This window comes from Callospermophilus lateralis, chromosome 7, assembly GCF_048772815.1.
Source record: "Callospermophilus lateralis isolate mCalLat2 chromosome 7, mCalLat2.hap1, whole genome shotgun sequence".
NCBI lineage: Eukaryota > Metazoa > Chordata > Mammalia > Rodentia > Sciuridae > Callospermophilus > Callospermophilus lateralis.
The window spans coordinates 61615983-61632643 of record NC_135311.1 but is presented as its reverse complement, the minus strand read 5'-3'; the positions used below and the strand labels follow the sequence as shown (position 1 = coordinate 61632643).

General features: G+C 41.0%; 1 long non-coding RNA gene across 13 annotated transcripts in view; it reads left to right on the top strand.

Annotated features, from left to right (window-relative positions):
• LOC143405104 (uncharacterized) overlaps window positions 1-16661 on the top strand; it is a 74402-nt gene that overhangs the window by 33303 nt on the left and 24438 nt on the right. Inside the window, exons 1-3 of one of the 13 annotated variants that reach the window (XR_013091963.1) lie at window positions 6056-7477; window positions 7656-7794; window positions 8872-8964. The exons of the other annotated variants lie outside the window; for them this stretch is intronic. This is a non-coding gene — a long non-coding RNA (uncharacterized LOC143405104). Of the gene's footprint in view, window positions 1-6055; window positions 7478-7655; window positions 7795-8871; window positions 8965-16661 lie in introns of those variants that run through there. 13 annotated transcript variants of the gene reach the window in all.

Below are 16661 nucleotides of genomic sequence, written 5' to 3'. Positions count from 1 at the left end.
GGTGGATGTCTGTTGGATTAATGAATGTAGTCACTTAAAATATATTGTGGAAAGAAAGGAACAGAGACACTAGGTGCCTGTGGATGTGATACTTCAATTGGTATCTTTTTGTTTATTATCATAGTATGCCTTTCCAAAAGAGTATGTATTTCTATTATCTCCCCACAAGCAACTCCCTCATTCAAACTGGGAGTAGTATGGATTCCTTTCTCCTCCCCTAAATTCCATCCTACTAGACCAAAATCTGGAGTTTGGAGTATTTCCCCTCAGGAGCTATTGAAATAAAATGAGAAACCTGCATCAGTCTGTATCAGTGGCACAGCCCCAGCATATATAATGACCATGTGCCCTATAGCTCCTTGCAAGTATGGGTATTTTTCTCTTAATTTATTTTGGTTTTAATCTAATTAAAACAATACTTTATTTCATGTAAAATGAATGTGCTGCTCACACCTGGCTAGGTGACTCTGAGGGGCTACCTGATGGTGGCAGCCATAGTGCTTTCTCACTAGAACAAGGTCACATAGAGTTAGGGTCTAAAGATATAACAAGTTGAGGAACTTGGGAAGAATAGGGATTCCTTTCATGACTCTTTTGTGAAGACAATTTAAAGGTATGGGGCACCTTTCTCTAAGGAGAAGATAAAGTTACCTATCTATATCTATATCTATCTAACTATATCTATCTATATCTATATATCTATACCTATATCTGTATCTATATATATCTATATCTATATCTATATATATCTATATCTATATATCTATAGATATAGATATATATATATATATATATATACACGTATGTATGTATCTCACAAACAGGAGTATGAACAATACTCCCAGAAGGAAAGCTTTACATGAGGGACCCAGTGAATGCTTTGATGCACGTTGGGTCTAATATTATAACCTCCGTGGCTCTCAGGATTACTATGTCAGGGGCTTTCTTGCTAGACCTTCTAGTGGTTTGGAAAAAAACATAGTCCAAAGGAAAAATTGTGAGGGTTCTCTCCCCTCATAGATAGTGGGTCCCCCTTCCCTTTGCCTTGTCTCCCGACGTGGGCAGGCACATCCCACATGTCATGTGAAGCTCAGAATGGTTTCCTCAGATGTGACACTGGAGACCTTACTGATTTGTTGCAGGGCAGCTGTGTTTACATGAGCTTAACATATAAACTGTAGCTGCCAGTGTTGTACAAGCAGACTCGTAAGGTAAGAAAAAAGCATATTTATTTGTAGCCTCTCAGCGTTCCTTTATTTTCTGCTTACTATTGTTGATAGTTCCCTGCTGTTGGATAAAAACTCCAGCAAGACCAAGATGTTTTGCTTATTCTTAGGTATATGGACAATTCTGCAATCTTAAAACAGTATATACTGACTTAATTTAGCAATTCAAATATTTGGTCCAAGAGAGCAATTAAAACTCTGAACCTCTCTTCCTCCCTAATGGGTCTTCCAGCTGGAAGCCAGCTGTGGAGAATTCTGTGATTAGATTCTCCCTAGTCCCTGGGGGCCTGGCCCATGAAAGGTAAAGAAGGGAAAGGTGAGGAATAGTCTCACTTTGAGTGGGATTATCATGGACCAGCCTTACATTTTAGGAGCTGCCATTCATTTAAATCTGACTCTTGATTCCTTAGGGTGCTTTCAGAAGCAATTCACAGCTCCCACAAAGTAATGCCCTTGGCAGTGCTGTTGGCTCCAAGTCAGGGCATCTATATTTTGAGGGCTAGCTAGTGTTTCTTCTTCAGTCCCCAGACATTTATCTCCAAGTTCTTGCTGCTAGGATCTCTCAGGAAGCCCATGGGACAACATACAGGATGACCCAGCCTACTCTTTCCTTACGTCCATTGCTACAATACTACACAACTCTTATCCCCCCAAATTTTGGGTACTGGTGAACCCTGCCACAGTAGCAGGTCTCCTGTCTTAGCTTCCTGAAAGCAAGTGGTTGGTGAAACATTCATTTTGTAGACTCCCAGATTAGAGTATCTCGGTGAAACTTGGGGAATTGGTCAAAGAGCACCTCAAAGAAAGCTCACAATACAAGCAAGAAAAAGCAGAGGGGACCTAAGGAAAAGTTATCAGTTTAGAACTCCTGGAGTTCTGGAGATTGTGTGTGTGTGTGCGTGTGTGTGTGTGTGTGTGTGTGTGTGCGGTGTCTTAAGAATCGACATGGGTGGACATGGAGGTGGAGGTGTAATGAGGTGAGAGAGAATACTCAGAAAATAGTCTGTGCTAGTTCGTAGCAGGTTTTACATACTACCACAACAAGGATTGCAGCTTTTACTATGTAGGAAGTAGGGAGTCATCAAAAGATTTGTAAAGGGGATGACATAGTGGGATTTCTTTGTTCTTTTTGTTTTTGTTTTTTTGGTACTGGTGATTGAACCTAGGGACATTTTATTACTGAGCTCCATCCCCAGTTCTTTTTATTTTTTGAGACAGCATCTTGCTAAGTTGCTGAGGCTGGCCTCAAACTTGTGATCCTCCTGTCTCAACCGTCCAAGTCTCTGGGATTACAGGCATGCTCAACTGAACCGGCTCCATTTGTTCCATTAAAATAATAATAATAATAATAATAATAATAATAATAATAATAAAAATATTTAAAAATATTAAACAGGCAGTGTTTTCTAAGAAGGCAAAAGACAAAAATTTCCAGTTTTCCATGGAAAGATAGCAAATTTCTATGGGAAAAACTCAAAGTGGAGAATGAGTCTGTTCCTTTCTCTTCTCAATAGGCTACCCATAGCCAAACCACTGGGAAGGAGGCTCTAGTGATTAGCCCAGGTACAACTCCTCTCTTCGGTGCTTCAGGCTTAGCCTTAGTCACCCAGGAGCAGGGTGACCACAGAAGCTAAGCAGGAGAATGACCTGGAGGGGAAGGAGCTTCCCTTGCTCAGGCCCAGGGCATCTGTAAAGCCAGACTTTCCTGCAGGGAATGAAGGACGCAGGCTGGGTGACTGGTCAGCAGATAACCACATCCCTCATGTCCTCTGCCATTACCGCCTGTAGTATTCCAATATCTGAGAGATTTGTCAGAAGAATTCCTCTGTCATTTAAATAACGTTCAATTCTCCCAAGAAGCCATAAGAATTGGGAATATACTTTATTTTACTCCAGAAAATATGTCAAGTTTTTTTGACACCCACTGAAAATATGGTGCATGGAAGATTGAAAAAGAAAAACATTTTGACAATTTAAAACAAAAGTCACATCAACATTTCACTTGTTACCAATGATTTGAGAATTTTAGAGACTCACTGGATAAAAGAAGACCTTCTTTTCATTTTCATAGAAAGAAACAAAATAGATTTGAGGGAAATTTAACTGTATTTATTATTTTTATTATTTAAAACAGTAACTTTGAATACTTAGAACTTAGGTTTGAAAGATTAGTGGAGGTACACTGTGACATCCCATTTGTCGGGGACCGTCAAGGAGAGAGGTATTTCAGAACAAAATATTCAAGTATTTTAAGTCATATCCCTTGAGAGACTTAACATTTGTGTGGAACATTTTTGATGGAAGATTTGCTCAAATGTTTTGTGTAACCACTGCTTTATGAGACAAGTGTAGTACGTATCAGGTCCCATCTGCTTTGCTGACTGGAGAAGGTTATTGTGAAAACCAGTTATTGGGTCATTCTGAATTCTGCCCTTGCCCTTTGAAGCTACCCAAGCTTGTTAGCTACTTATCGAAGCCTTCAATGCACCCAATAGTTGTTGTCCCATAACGCTCCTGTTAGACATTAGTTTTCTCTGTATAGTTTCCTGGACAAGAGTTTGAAGATGTTCTGTGAACTATAAAATGCGGTACCCATATTTGCTGTTGACATTAGAGGTCTCAAACCTGGAGAGAGTTGGGTTTGCTTAGGCTTGCTTTGCTTAGTCTTGCTTACTTGTAATGTGATGTCTAAAGATCAGAATTCAAGTTCCATTTCTTCTTCTTGCTGCTACTTGGGCAAAATTTCTGCTCCTCCGTGCCTTGATTTTCCAATAACAGTTATAACATTTCCCTGCTCAGGGCTGAGGATCAAACTATGTCATACACTATAACATGTAGTGCCAACGAGAGCTCATTTCACTAAAAACACCTGCCTGTGTTCAACTTTCAGTCTAGACATTTATTTTCCAGGAGTAAATTGTTCAGAGCAGTGTGAGTTGATAATGAGGAGAGCAGTTGTTTAAGTGAAGGGGTGACACTGGTGGATGCAGCAGGAGAGTTTCAAGGTGAAGAGTTCTTCCTCTTACGAAGCTTAGTGTCCAGGACTCTGTGGTGGATGAGAATCAGGAAATGAATCCTCAAAATATCTTCTAGTGATGACGTTGGTTTACCATTTCCCTTATCTTGTCATTGTTCAGGAGTTAAGTGTCTCTTATTAAGCCTTTATTATTTTAGTACTACCATCCCTTGAAGCTCCCTGACACTTCTGAAAAGTGGCCATGGGCTCCTTCAACCCTAAATGAACCTGAGCTCCACAGGTTGAGTATCCCATATCTGAGATGCTTAGAACTATCAGTGTTTAAATAAAAAAAGATACATTTTTTGTATTTTGGAATATTTACCTATATGTAATGAGCTATCTTGGGGATAGGACCAAATCTAAACATGAAATTAATTTTATTTCTTTTGCACTTCATGGACATAACCTATAGGTAACTTTATACATTTTTGTGCACCTACATTTTGGCTGTGACCCATGGTCAGGTATAGAATTTTTCACTTGTGGTATCATTTTGGTGCCCCCAAATTTTCAGATTTTGGAGTATTTTGGATTTTTTAATTAGGGTGCTCAACTGTAATAGGATTCTAATTCTAACCCCACTTCATGGGCTTCCCCTGGTGCACAAAGGGAGGAAAAGAAGGGGCCCTTCAGGCTCACTACTGACCCATCAGTATAATGGGGAGCTGTTAGATTGGATTTCCTATATAAACTGGGACGCTGTTCAGAGACCAGACTCTTTTAGATTCCCCTGGTTTGTAAAACCGTGTAGTAGCACATCTTTATTTTGTAAATTCAGGTTTAACCACAAACTAATCAAATAGCTGTGCCTTGCTGGGCAAGGAGACAAGGAGGGGGTCCTACCCTCTGAAGAGTACTTGCTCTTAATAAGCAGAAGAAACTCCTTTTTGGGGGGTTAGTGGGTGCTTCTAACAACATGTCATGTTATCTGAGGTTAGAAGGAGTTTGAGTAAGAAAGAGGATCAGCTAAGTGTTAGGCCAGGTTCTGTTAGCCTTAACTGGAAGGACTCCTGAAAATTTTTGAAAGGTATTTTTTTTTTTTTTTTTGCTTTTTTTTAAGATTCGTTAGGATTTCAGATTAGGACACTATGCAGATTTTGAGTATTGTACACTTTTGGACCACTGCTCCAGCATGTGATTAAAATGATCAAGTGACGAAAATGTTGTTTTAATGCTATTATAACATGATATCTTAGTTTAGACACACCCTTAGAAAAATTCAGGTCCTTTCCCACAAAAAAAAATTGACAAGGAAACTCATGTATTTAATGAATTGGATCACTACACTGGGGAGATGTGAAAAGCTAATTAAGAAGTAGTGGATGGTAGAAATGAACCTTTTATCTTGGAGATGTAGTAAAAGTAAACACAAATAGTCTGTAGGATTAATGCAGCTGAATCATAAAAAATAAACACAAAATTCTTGTGGTTTGGGCCGCATTAAGATAAGCTCTTTCCTGTTTCAGATAAAGAATACCTCAAGGAATCGCTACAAATGTCTTAGGCCACCATTCATGTATTTCTCCTTTCTTGCTTAAACTGCCTATTTCACAGAAAGTGAGAATTAAATGAGAGAATGTGTCAACATGGTTGGAACTAAAAAATCATCAAATAAATGTTGTTAAATTGAATTCTGGACAGAATTTTTCTTCTCCTTTCTTCTCCTTTCATCCTTTCTGCTTAGTTGATCTTACTGAGGACTGACTGTGTGCCTGGGGCTGGTGCTAAAGTGGCCCTGCTCGCCACATCCTTTGCTCATTCATTTACTCAGCCAGTATTTATTGAGCTCCTACTATGTGCCAGGCTCTCTTCTAGCCCTAGAGACTTGGTGTTGAGGATGTGAAAGTTGCTGTTTATATTCAAGGATTAATTAATCTTTTTTTTAAAAAATATTTTTTAGTTATACATGGACACAATATCTTTATTTTGTTTATTTATTTATTATGTGGTGCTGAGGATCGAACCCAGTGCCTCACATGTGCGAGGCAAGCGCTCTGCCACTGAGCCACAACCCCAGCCCTATATTTAAGGATTGATGAATCTCTCTACCTTAATAAATAAGAACTATAATTTTGAGAACTATTAGGTACTGTGAGGAAAGACATAGGATAATAGTGGCACAGAGAATGGTGGGTGAGGATTGGGGTTTATTTTATGTGGAAAGATCAGGAAAGCTTCTCTGGAGGAGGGGCCATTTTACAAGAGTCCTGAATTAAGTAAAGAATAGACTCGCGAGATGATCCAGGCAAAGTATAGACAACAGGCAGAGGAAACAATATGTGCAAAGATCCTGAGGTGAGAACAAGCCTGGTGTGAGCTTAGGAGACCCAAGCGGCCCTTGGTGGCTGGAGCAAAGTGAGCTGAGGAGAGGTTGGTGGAGGGCTTAGAACAATGTCTGGCCCTTAAGAAGAGCTCAGTTATATCAGTGATTATTTGTAGTTGAGGTGAGAGATGATAGCTTAGCTTAAAATGATTACAGCAGGGGTGGTGACAAATGCCAGAGACTAAAATAAAATCTGAAGAGGCTGTGCTAGCTCCCAAGAGTACAACCACTACTGATGATGGAACTCAGAGGTTTGTTTTTGCCAGGGCTTCTAGATAGATGGATGTCGTCAGTCTGATTCTAGTTTGGATCTGAATTTCTCAGCATCTTCTCCACTGGTATGTCTCTCACCTACAGTGACGTGTGTGATGTCTATTTTATAGAGTGATTGTGAAGATTAAACAAGACCTGCGATGTTAACCCCCTAACTTAATGCCTAGTGAATTTTAAGTTTTTGTAAGTATTAGCTGTCATCACCTGAGCAGCTCCATCTTCCGGCAGAACAGATGCAAATACCTACAACTCCACAGAAGAGAGAATGGCGTGCTTTCCCCCTCTTGTGAGGATAGCTGCAGAGAACAGAGGCCTCTGGGAACTGTCCTGAGGACAGCACCCTTAAAGAGGCCTGTCCTTGTGCCTTCAGACATACTCCAAGACCTTCCAAAAGACTCTGGGAGGAACTAGAAGAACAGAAGTAAATAAAGGCCTATGATTAAAAATGCATTGATATTCCTACTTATAGAACTTGCTAACAATTTAAGATTATGAAATATGTTTATTTTTGTTCCTTTTCTCACCCATTTGGCTCTAATGGACCTGAAACATGAGTATTCAAGATAGCAGGAGGACCTTGGAAGACCCCAGAGCTGTAGACCCTGCTCAACACCCCCGTGTGGTAGGAGATAACAGGTAGCTGTTTTCTCTGCTAGGTCACATTGCTGTTGGTTACTCATCCACCATGAGGTAACTTGCCTGGATTATTTGTTCTTAGATATATGAGCCATAAATTCTTTCTTCAAAAGTTGTAAAGGCAAGATACCAGCCAATAATTCCACATAAAAAGAGGCCTCCATTTTCTCATTCTTAGGATTGGTGACGATTCCTGCTGTGAGCCAGTCATTATGGAAGTGACTCAGCCTTTCTCTCCTGCTTTAATAAGATTTTACTGTCTTTGGTCCTGACTCAAAGCGGCTCAGAGCAATGCGGGGAGCATGGAAGCGGTACTGGTGTGTGTCACTATGTAACTGTTTACTTGACTTGGCCAGATACTATGCAAACAGGATCCATTCCAGCCCACCTGCTGCAGCCCTAGTCCAGTTCACACAATGGGCATCCGTCACCCTCCTTCCTTACCTGCCAGGAAGCTGAGGCTACAGTTCTCCTTTCTCTTTACAGGTTTATTATGCTCTTAAAGATGGTTAGTGAGCTGAACTCAAAATATGACATCAGAGTTCTCCTTGCATCTCTAACACTGGCAAAACTAAATTTCTTCTTGGGGGTCCCAGTGGGAGAATAATTCAGGCCAAGATGTTCCATGCAGACTCATAACAGAGTCACTGTGGGGACTCTGTGTGTATAGCGTTTAGTTGAAATTATCCCTGTGGGCCACACCTGGGGATCCTGGTAGTTTAGAACTCAGAGCCAGGGCCACACATTTATTTGGCAGACAATGCCAAACATCTACTCAGTGCCAGACAGTGCTAGGCTCTGAGGATGGAGAGATGAAAGACATCGTCTCTCATGCCAAGGTCCTCGAGGGAATAGAAAAGATGGCCTAATGAATCTTTCTCGAGGAAAGAGCTTGTCTCCCTTACCATGGTACCTCCAGGGCCTACCATAGTTCCTTGCATAGAGTAGGTGCTCAATAATCAGAGTAGGTGCACAATAATCTATTGTGGAGGAGTTGTGAGCATATGACAGGATACAGTGGTGATATGTGATTAGTGCAAGATATCTCTGGGTGCTACAGAAGGGAGTACCTGACCACATTGGTGGTCAAGGAGATTTACTAGGGAAAGGCATGCCTAAATGACTCCTGAAGGATGAAGGAGCCATGTAATTAGAGTAGGGCCAGGAAGAAAGCAGGAGATCATTTGTAGAGAGAGAAGCAGATGTGGCAAAGATGAGGAGCTGTGACCCTAAATTCCATTTTTGCTTCTTCCTGGCACAGAGCTAGATTATACTCCAGGGTGCTCCTTATATTTAAGTGTGACTGAGACTGAATTCTGGCCAATGGAAGGTCTGTAGAAGGTCTGTGATGGGCTGGGCTGGCCCATAAGAATCCTTCCTGTCTTTTGTTCCAGGTGCTTCCCTACTTCTACCCATTGGGAACTGGAAGGAATCAGATCACAAAGGCTCCTGGGTGCCACTTGAAGGAACTCCAAGTTATGGAGCAGGTGATAAGCAATTGAACAGAGAAATTTCCATTCTTAGCTCTCAGAACAATGGAAGTGGCCGGATATTAGTGACAAAGTTAAACTTTACCTGAGCTTAAGGAATCCCCCCCTACTTCTGTTTTCTGAAGCCCTCCCTCCATCCTTTTGAATTCCAAATCAAACCTCAAAGGACTGCCCTGCCCTTGAATATTTTGAGTAAGTTCTTCCTCAGTCCTTCCTAAGACTGACTGAAGGATAACACCTTTGTTCACTGGGGTCCCTTCCTTTGCTTTGAGACATTTCTCCTCTGTGCATGTTCTCCCTGTTGAAATAGCCAGAATAGAAGCATTTCCTGAATGGTCTTGTGCATTTCATCTTTCACGTTAACACTGAGCTAGGAGTCAAAAGACTTTTAAGTGAAACTTGCTTCCACTTGAGAGGACACCTACATCCTGCATTATTTTTCTTCAACGCGCTTTATTATTACATATTTATCACTGTTTTCCATTAGACTATCAACTTCTCAGGGTGGGTGGGGGAGGGAAGAGTAGAAATACTTTGGATTAGACAAAGGGTAATAAAGGGAAAACGGGGATGGGAATAGAAAAGATGGCCTAATGAGTCGGTCATTACTTTCCTACGTTCATATATGAATACATGACCAGTGTAACTCCATATCATGTACAGCCACAAGAACAGGATGTTATTCTCCATGTATGTATGTCAAAATACATTCTACTGCCATGTATTACTAAAAAAAGAACAAATTTAAAAAATTAAAAAAATATAAACCTCTGGAGGAAAGAGCTTGTCTCCTTTACCATGGTACCTCCAGGGCCTACCATAGTTCCTTGCACAGAGTAGGTGCTCAATAATCAGGACAAATTAAGGAATGGCAGTCATCCATCCCTCCTGTGCTTTTTACCATCTTGCCTCAGCCCCACTTGAATTCGTCTCTGTTTCTTTCCCTCTTGTTCTGTGTGCCTTCTCTGCTCCAATCTCTCTCTACCTACCTACCTCTCTCCAGCCCCTCTTTCTGGATCTTTTTCTTAATCCCTCTCTTCTTGCTTTCCCTCCTGTCCTCCTTAGGTCTTGGGCCTTGGGACTGGCAGTTAGTTACCTCTTATCCATTCAGCCAGGGTATTTCTTTGGTCAGGTACAGCGGGGAGGTCTCCAGTTAGAAATACAGAGTGGCCCAACAGGATCTGGGTTTGAATCTGCTGAATCAGTACAACTTTATTAACTTTGGACATGCATTTTGGCCAAAGTTAAAGATTCACCCCAAATTGACCAAGTCAGCATTTCAGCAACAACCAAGTGGTTAATAAGTCTTATTCGAAGCAAGGTGCTGACTGTGGAGGAGGAGAAAAGAACCCAGATGAGGCTCCTGCCTTCTAGGAGCTTCCAATCTGGTTAGCCTTGGACCTCTGAGTGAGTCAGATATTTTTATTATTAAACCTGCAGTATGATTGCTGCCTTGTCCTCCGCAGGCTCAGAAAGTTGCATGTGTTATGTGTTAGCGTGTGATGCTCTGGGGGCACAGTGTGAGGTGGGGAGCCAGCTTGAACTGAAGGCAGAAAAAAGAAGATGGTTAATTTGTGCTTTCACCAGGCCCATGGTGATCCATCATGCATGAAATCTGTTTACACTGGCACCCAGCTGAAGAATCCATGGAATTCCTTTTGTAACTGCTTTTATAAATACATGGGCCTGAATCTTTTTGGGAATTGCTGAGAGAATCATGCAACCTCCTAAGGCAGGTTTTTGTAGTTCTGCAAATTTAGGGAGGCAGAGAGGGGGGAAAAATATGTTCTTGAGCCTTGGCATGTGGTTTAGGGGGGAAAGTGGCAGCAATGAGGAAAGTGAGTAGATATTCTACCCAGAGAATGATTCTTGGAACAAAAAAGGATTTGAGGGCGGAAAGAAGCAATCAGCAGAAAGGAGTGCGTGGGTGTTCTCTGGGGTACCTCCCAGGCTCCTTCAGGAAGACAGCTATGATTTTACAGTCTTGAGGTTGCCTGTCCTCACTCCCCAGCTTTGCACCCAAGATCCACAGAACATACCCCTACAGAGGCGTGCTCAAAGCTTGTTCCTTTAGTCACTCCTTCCTTATCGATGACCGTCTCCCTGCTCACATTTCACTCCCGCTGCTGACTCACAAGTTGCCTTAAAAACAGCAGTTTTTACACCTTGGGAGGATAATTTCATAACTCCATGACTGCTGGCTGGGTCTGCCTGTGCGCTGTTTGAGTTGGTGTGTCCAGGAGAGCGATAACTACCCATCTGAAGCCAAAGTTCATGGTCCAGGTTAATGGATATTTAATGCAAACTCCTGATTCCATTTCCAAATCTCCCTCCCCCACCAATGAGACTATTTAGAAAATACCTAAATGGCAATACAAAAAAAAAATTGATTTGGCTTGTGCCTCTTTATTAAAAATATTTTCTGGGTTTCCCATTTCAGTATTAAGATGCCTTAATTTATTGGGGTTCAATAATAATAAAGCAAAACAATGAGTCATGGAGGGAGCAGAGTGAGAAGGGCCCAATATTTCTGATATTTATTGACCATCTGTCTACCCTGTGCTAGACACCACAGGTACTTTGCAAATGGCATCTTAACAGTCATAGAAGGTTCAAGAAAGTGACTTAATCTCTTTTCAAAGTTGGAGGAAGTGGGGCCCAAAAAGGCTAAGAGCTATATGCAAGTTCACACAGCCAATAGAAGACGGGGCCAGAACCAGAATCCACATCTGCATGACTTCAAAGCCAATGTCCTGTCTACCATACCAGCCTCTCCACATAATGCAGGCTGACTTCACTTGACCAGTGGCTGCCCAGGCAGTGGCTATTGGCTTTTTTTTTTTTTTTTTGTCTGTGCATGCTAAGTCTTTTGTGCAGAAAAGGAGAACTTTGTGTTTAACAATAAGAACACGTTTAGAAATAGCTGCTTTTGGTGTTCAGACTTCTCAAATCCTTACCATTTAATTTTTACCACAATCCCACAGGGTAGGTATCGTTATTAGGAGCCATGGGGAACACCTCTTGGGTTGGCCAGCCCAGCATTCACCTCTCTTTCTTCTGTACCATCACCTTGGCCGTCCTTAGGGGATCACTTTTCCTCCATCCTCAGTCCATATGCTTTGCCTGGGGCTGACCCCACTGACTGGCTCTTGGGGACTAGATTGAAAGCTATTTAATGAGAACAGCTGGTCTGTAGTTGGTTTAGGAGTGAGCCCATGGCTTAGCTGGATAATCAGGGCAAATGAGCTTCAGCTCCTGAACTTTAGCAACAACAATAGGAAATTGGAGCTTGCTTTCCAGTGATGTTGCAGAATAGGAAGTGCTGAGGGATGTCTGCCGAAGTTGAGGAGAACTGGCCTGAGAATGGAACTAATCCAGAGGAAAACAGAGCTGAAGAAGAGGGAGGAGACATGGCTCTCATGACACTGTCTGGGTGCCCAAAGTCCAGCAGTGTCAAAATCTAGGCTCCCCTGTTACAAATAAGCTAATAAATTTGATTTTGCTTAAGCTGGTTTAAGTTGGGTTTCTGTCCCATTGTTATTTATTATTTAAGTTATTGTTCCCCACCATCCAAAGAAATTTAAGATTACTATTTCATCACTGCCCACCTTACTGACCATTTATTTAATTGTGGATTCCAGGGATACAAGAGTCATCTAGCCCCAGAGATGTTTCCTATTTTGTTATGGGATGGTAGAGAGAGTTGCTGATAACAAGATATTATGGATTAAAGTTGTCCTAAAATCTATTCTCCCACTTTCCCTTTCTTTCCCTCAATCTCTCTGTCCATGGAAAGGACACAACGGAGTCAAGAGGAATTGACAGAACTAGGGAATAAGGGAGAGGTGGTATTTGGGTATGTTGTCTGTTGGCAGGGAGACGGGACCTTCATGCGAAACGCATGTTGGGCAATATTAAATGTGACACTGGGCATTTGGTGAGAGGTCAGAAATGAATATGTAGTTTTAGGTGACATATATAGAGGTAAAAGGTGAAGTTTCAGGAGCCTGGGCAAGGATAGGAATGGAGAAGTTTAGAACTGAAGGGTGCTCAGATGATTGGGAGATGGAGAGGAGGGGTTAGCAGAGAGATTTCATAGCTCTTAATCGGCTTAGCGCAGTGTTATTTGAGGAAAAACTCATGGCATAAAAATTTATTTTATACCAGAGAAGGGAGTCTTCAAACACATCAGTGTTCAGAAAATGCAGATTCTTGTTGGTCATAAAATCCATATTCTTCCATAACTCGTTTATTCCTTTCGTAGTTGAAAAAAAAAAGTGAGCATTTAAAGCTAATTGCCTTCTACAAGTTTGATCATAGTAAATATTTTCCACTTTGGAAACAATTTCAGAATGTTTGAGAATGAAATATTTTTTCATGTGTAATTTGTGCAGGCTAAATTTGGAATAAACACAACATAAAATGTCTACCCAAAAGATAGGACTGAAAAATTATTTTGGAGCAGAGCCTTATTAAGTTTTCATGTACATCTAGGGTCTTTTGATTATTCTGAGAAGTCTGCAGGCTTGAAAGTACATTATATGAGAAGATCGTACACTATTATGGAACTGCTGATGGAAACTTATACGTGAGAATTTTGTCTCCTGGTATTATAGAGCAAACCCTTACTTATGTAGAATGAAAGAAAAGAGACAGGGGTACAGATTGCATCCGGGATCATTGTAATACACCAAGAGTTGTGTTATTGAGTCCATTGGTTTTGGTATGCATTTGTGCAGGATGATGTTGATGATATTATCAGTGTTTTTCAAAAAAGTTCCTCAAAAATAAAGCTCAGATTGTTTGTGCAGAACTCTGCACCTGACACAGAACCAAGCACCATTTTGAAGGTAAGGACTCACTAGGGGGTGGATGGTTTTTCACTGTGTTGAAGGTCCCATCACTGTAGGATGTTTAATATCCTCATTCCTTCTACTAAATATTGGCAACACTATTCAAATCATTGTGATAACCATGACATCTCCTATATTACCAAACGACCTCTTCTTAGTCAGTGACTACTGAAGAATTGCCACTTTGAGATGTCAGCTTTGGCGACCTCAAAGGAGTAGGAAGCCTACACCCAAGATCACCTAGCTCAACTTACCCCACCATCTCGGTTGATCATGGTTATGCTGCCCTTCCCCTCTTTGCTTGTCAGGCAGAAATCACAGGTACTTTGGGACAGTGTCACCCATGACCATCATTCACCCCAGATTTCTTATCAGATTGCATGCAAATGTTATATAGATCTGCTGCATTAGAGTGAAGGCTTTGGGGTTATTCACTGGGAAGATAATGATTGCAGAATTCAGAAACTTAGGAAGTGGGGCTGGAGCCAAACAAACTTCTTAGGGCGACATGTGACTTCTGAAACCTTTCCTCTGGGTATGGTGTGGATGGAAAAGATGATCCCTCAGCTCATGCATCCACCTTTGCACTTCGTCCTGCCCCTGAAAAGCTCACAAGTCCATCTCTCCAGGTCTCCTCCGTCTTGATTTCTCAAACTCAGCAGTTCCTGCACCATAACCCTCTTCCCCAATGGTACTGTTGCCTGGAGCCCTGACACATGCATACTTTGATATCTGGAATCTAGTGATTTTGGAGGGATAACATTTTAAGAATTTTTTTAGATGAGTTATAAAATTTGGTTTCAGCAGTAAAATATTGGAAATTCCCAGGGCAATTTGGCCACCCTAAGGGCATTAAGCTGTAATTGTCCCTATCACCCAAATCAGCTAGGCCTCATTGCCCCTTCCCTTATTTCTAAAAAGGACAAAACACCCATCCCATGACTGATCATTCCATTTTCCAGTGCCCCTAGATCAAGAAGGTAACCCGGTCAGCTGCCAATCTAGACATTGTTTCCTGTTTGCTTGTAACTGTTTGCATGGAAAGTTTATTTAAAATGCAATAGCTACTCAGTCTTCAGGAATATAGATATCTGGACTGCCTCAAGGAATATAGATAATTCATGAAGGTTTCCAGAAATTTGAATAAATAATAATGGTGAAAAAGAGAATAGTCATTGGCTTTCTGGATTCAAGTTTTAGCTCTCTCTACTGGCTGTGTGACTCTGGGCAACGTACTTAATAGAATAGCAATATTAATTATGATGGGGGAGGTTTACTGAGAAAATTACATGAAATAAAGAAAGTGAGGAATTTTACTAATTCCTAGAATGTAACAAGTATCAATACATTTTAAGTGTTATGATGTAATTTATGATTTTCCTACAGAAAGCAGAACAGACACTTGAGAAAAAAGTTTTGTGGGGAAGGGAGAGAAGAGGTGAGGCTGAAGAAGTAAAAATCTTTTCTACAATTCAAATTTATTAACTCAGAATAATTTTATGGTTTCTAGAAAAATTAGAGCTGAGGGGGAAAAGAAAAAGATTTATATATGGTGACCTATATGGAATTAATAAATGCAGTGACTTTAAGAAGTAAGATTTTGGGCTGGGGCTAGGGCTCAGTGGTAGAGCGCTTGCCTAGCATGTGTGAGGCACTGGGTTTGATCCTCAGCACCACATAAACAAATAAAATAAAGGTATTGTGTCCATCTACAACTAAAACTATGTATAAAGATAAGAATTTGAAAGCATTTGAATTAAGATACTAGAATTCATAGCAAGTCTCCTTGCCCACCAATAAGGCATGTTAATCTGGATTCTTTAGAGATCAAAGAAATTTCTTAAATTCCTTTGAGGGCAGTAAAGTGGCCCCGGCCTTCAGCAGCCCCATTTAAGGGAGCAAGCTCAAAGCCCCCAGATTGAACCAAGGATAACAAAGCGCCTGTCATTCCACCCACTGTTTGCTAGATCAGAATGGCACAAAGAAGTCAGGGTTTGCATCTTCAAAGAAGCAGAGTCCTGAGGCTGTGTAGATTGCAGTTAATGCCTGAAGGAATGTGTTAGTGCTGCTTTTATTTTAACTTCCAATGTGCACAACACACACACACACACACACACACACACACACCAGTCCCTGAGGACTGTATTTCCTGTTAAAAAGCCCTGTGAAAGGTGTGTCTAGGGATTCTGGAGAATTAATGACAGACATATGAGCAACCTCTTATGGACACAGGAGGAGACAGAATGCAGGTTGTTAGTGAGGTTCTAAGTCCGAATCCTCCTTCGGGGTCACATTTAGTTCTCCTTTCTTCCATGAAGCATTAAAAAAAAAATAATTGCAGATGGACACAATACCTTTATTTTATTTATTTATTTTTATGTGGTGTTGAGGATCAAACCCAGTGCTTCACATGTGCTGGGCAAGTGCTCTACCACTGAGCGACAGCTCCAGTTCCCATGAAGCATTTTAACACTGGCCATATTGAGAATAATGACAATGATGTATTAATAATTGGCAATAACAGTACTAATATTAACAATTAATTAGTAGCAATAGTAATTACCCTTAATTTAATACCTGATGTATACTAGACATTGTATACATGGAAAAGGGATGGGTAGGAGGAGCTCAACGTTGAATATCTTTTTCTTAATAATAGCCCAATCTTAGGAAAAGAATCCAACAAGCTGACTGTATATTACCTCTAATTCTTATACCAAGCAAGACAAGTCTTATCCTGCTTCACAAGCCAGGGAATAGGCTTGGAGAGGTTGTGTGCCCAAAGCCACCCAGTCTACCTCATACAGAGCTGGAATTTGGACACCGACCTTCTTGAGGACA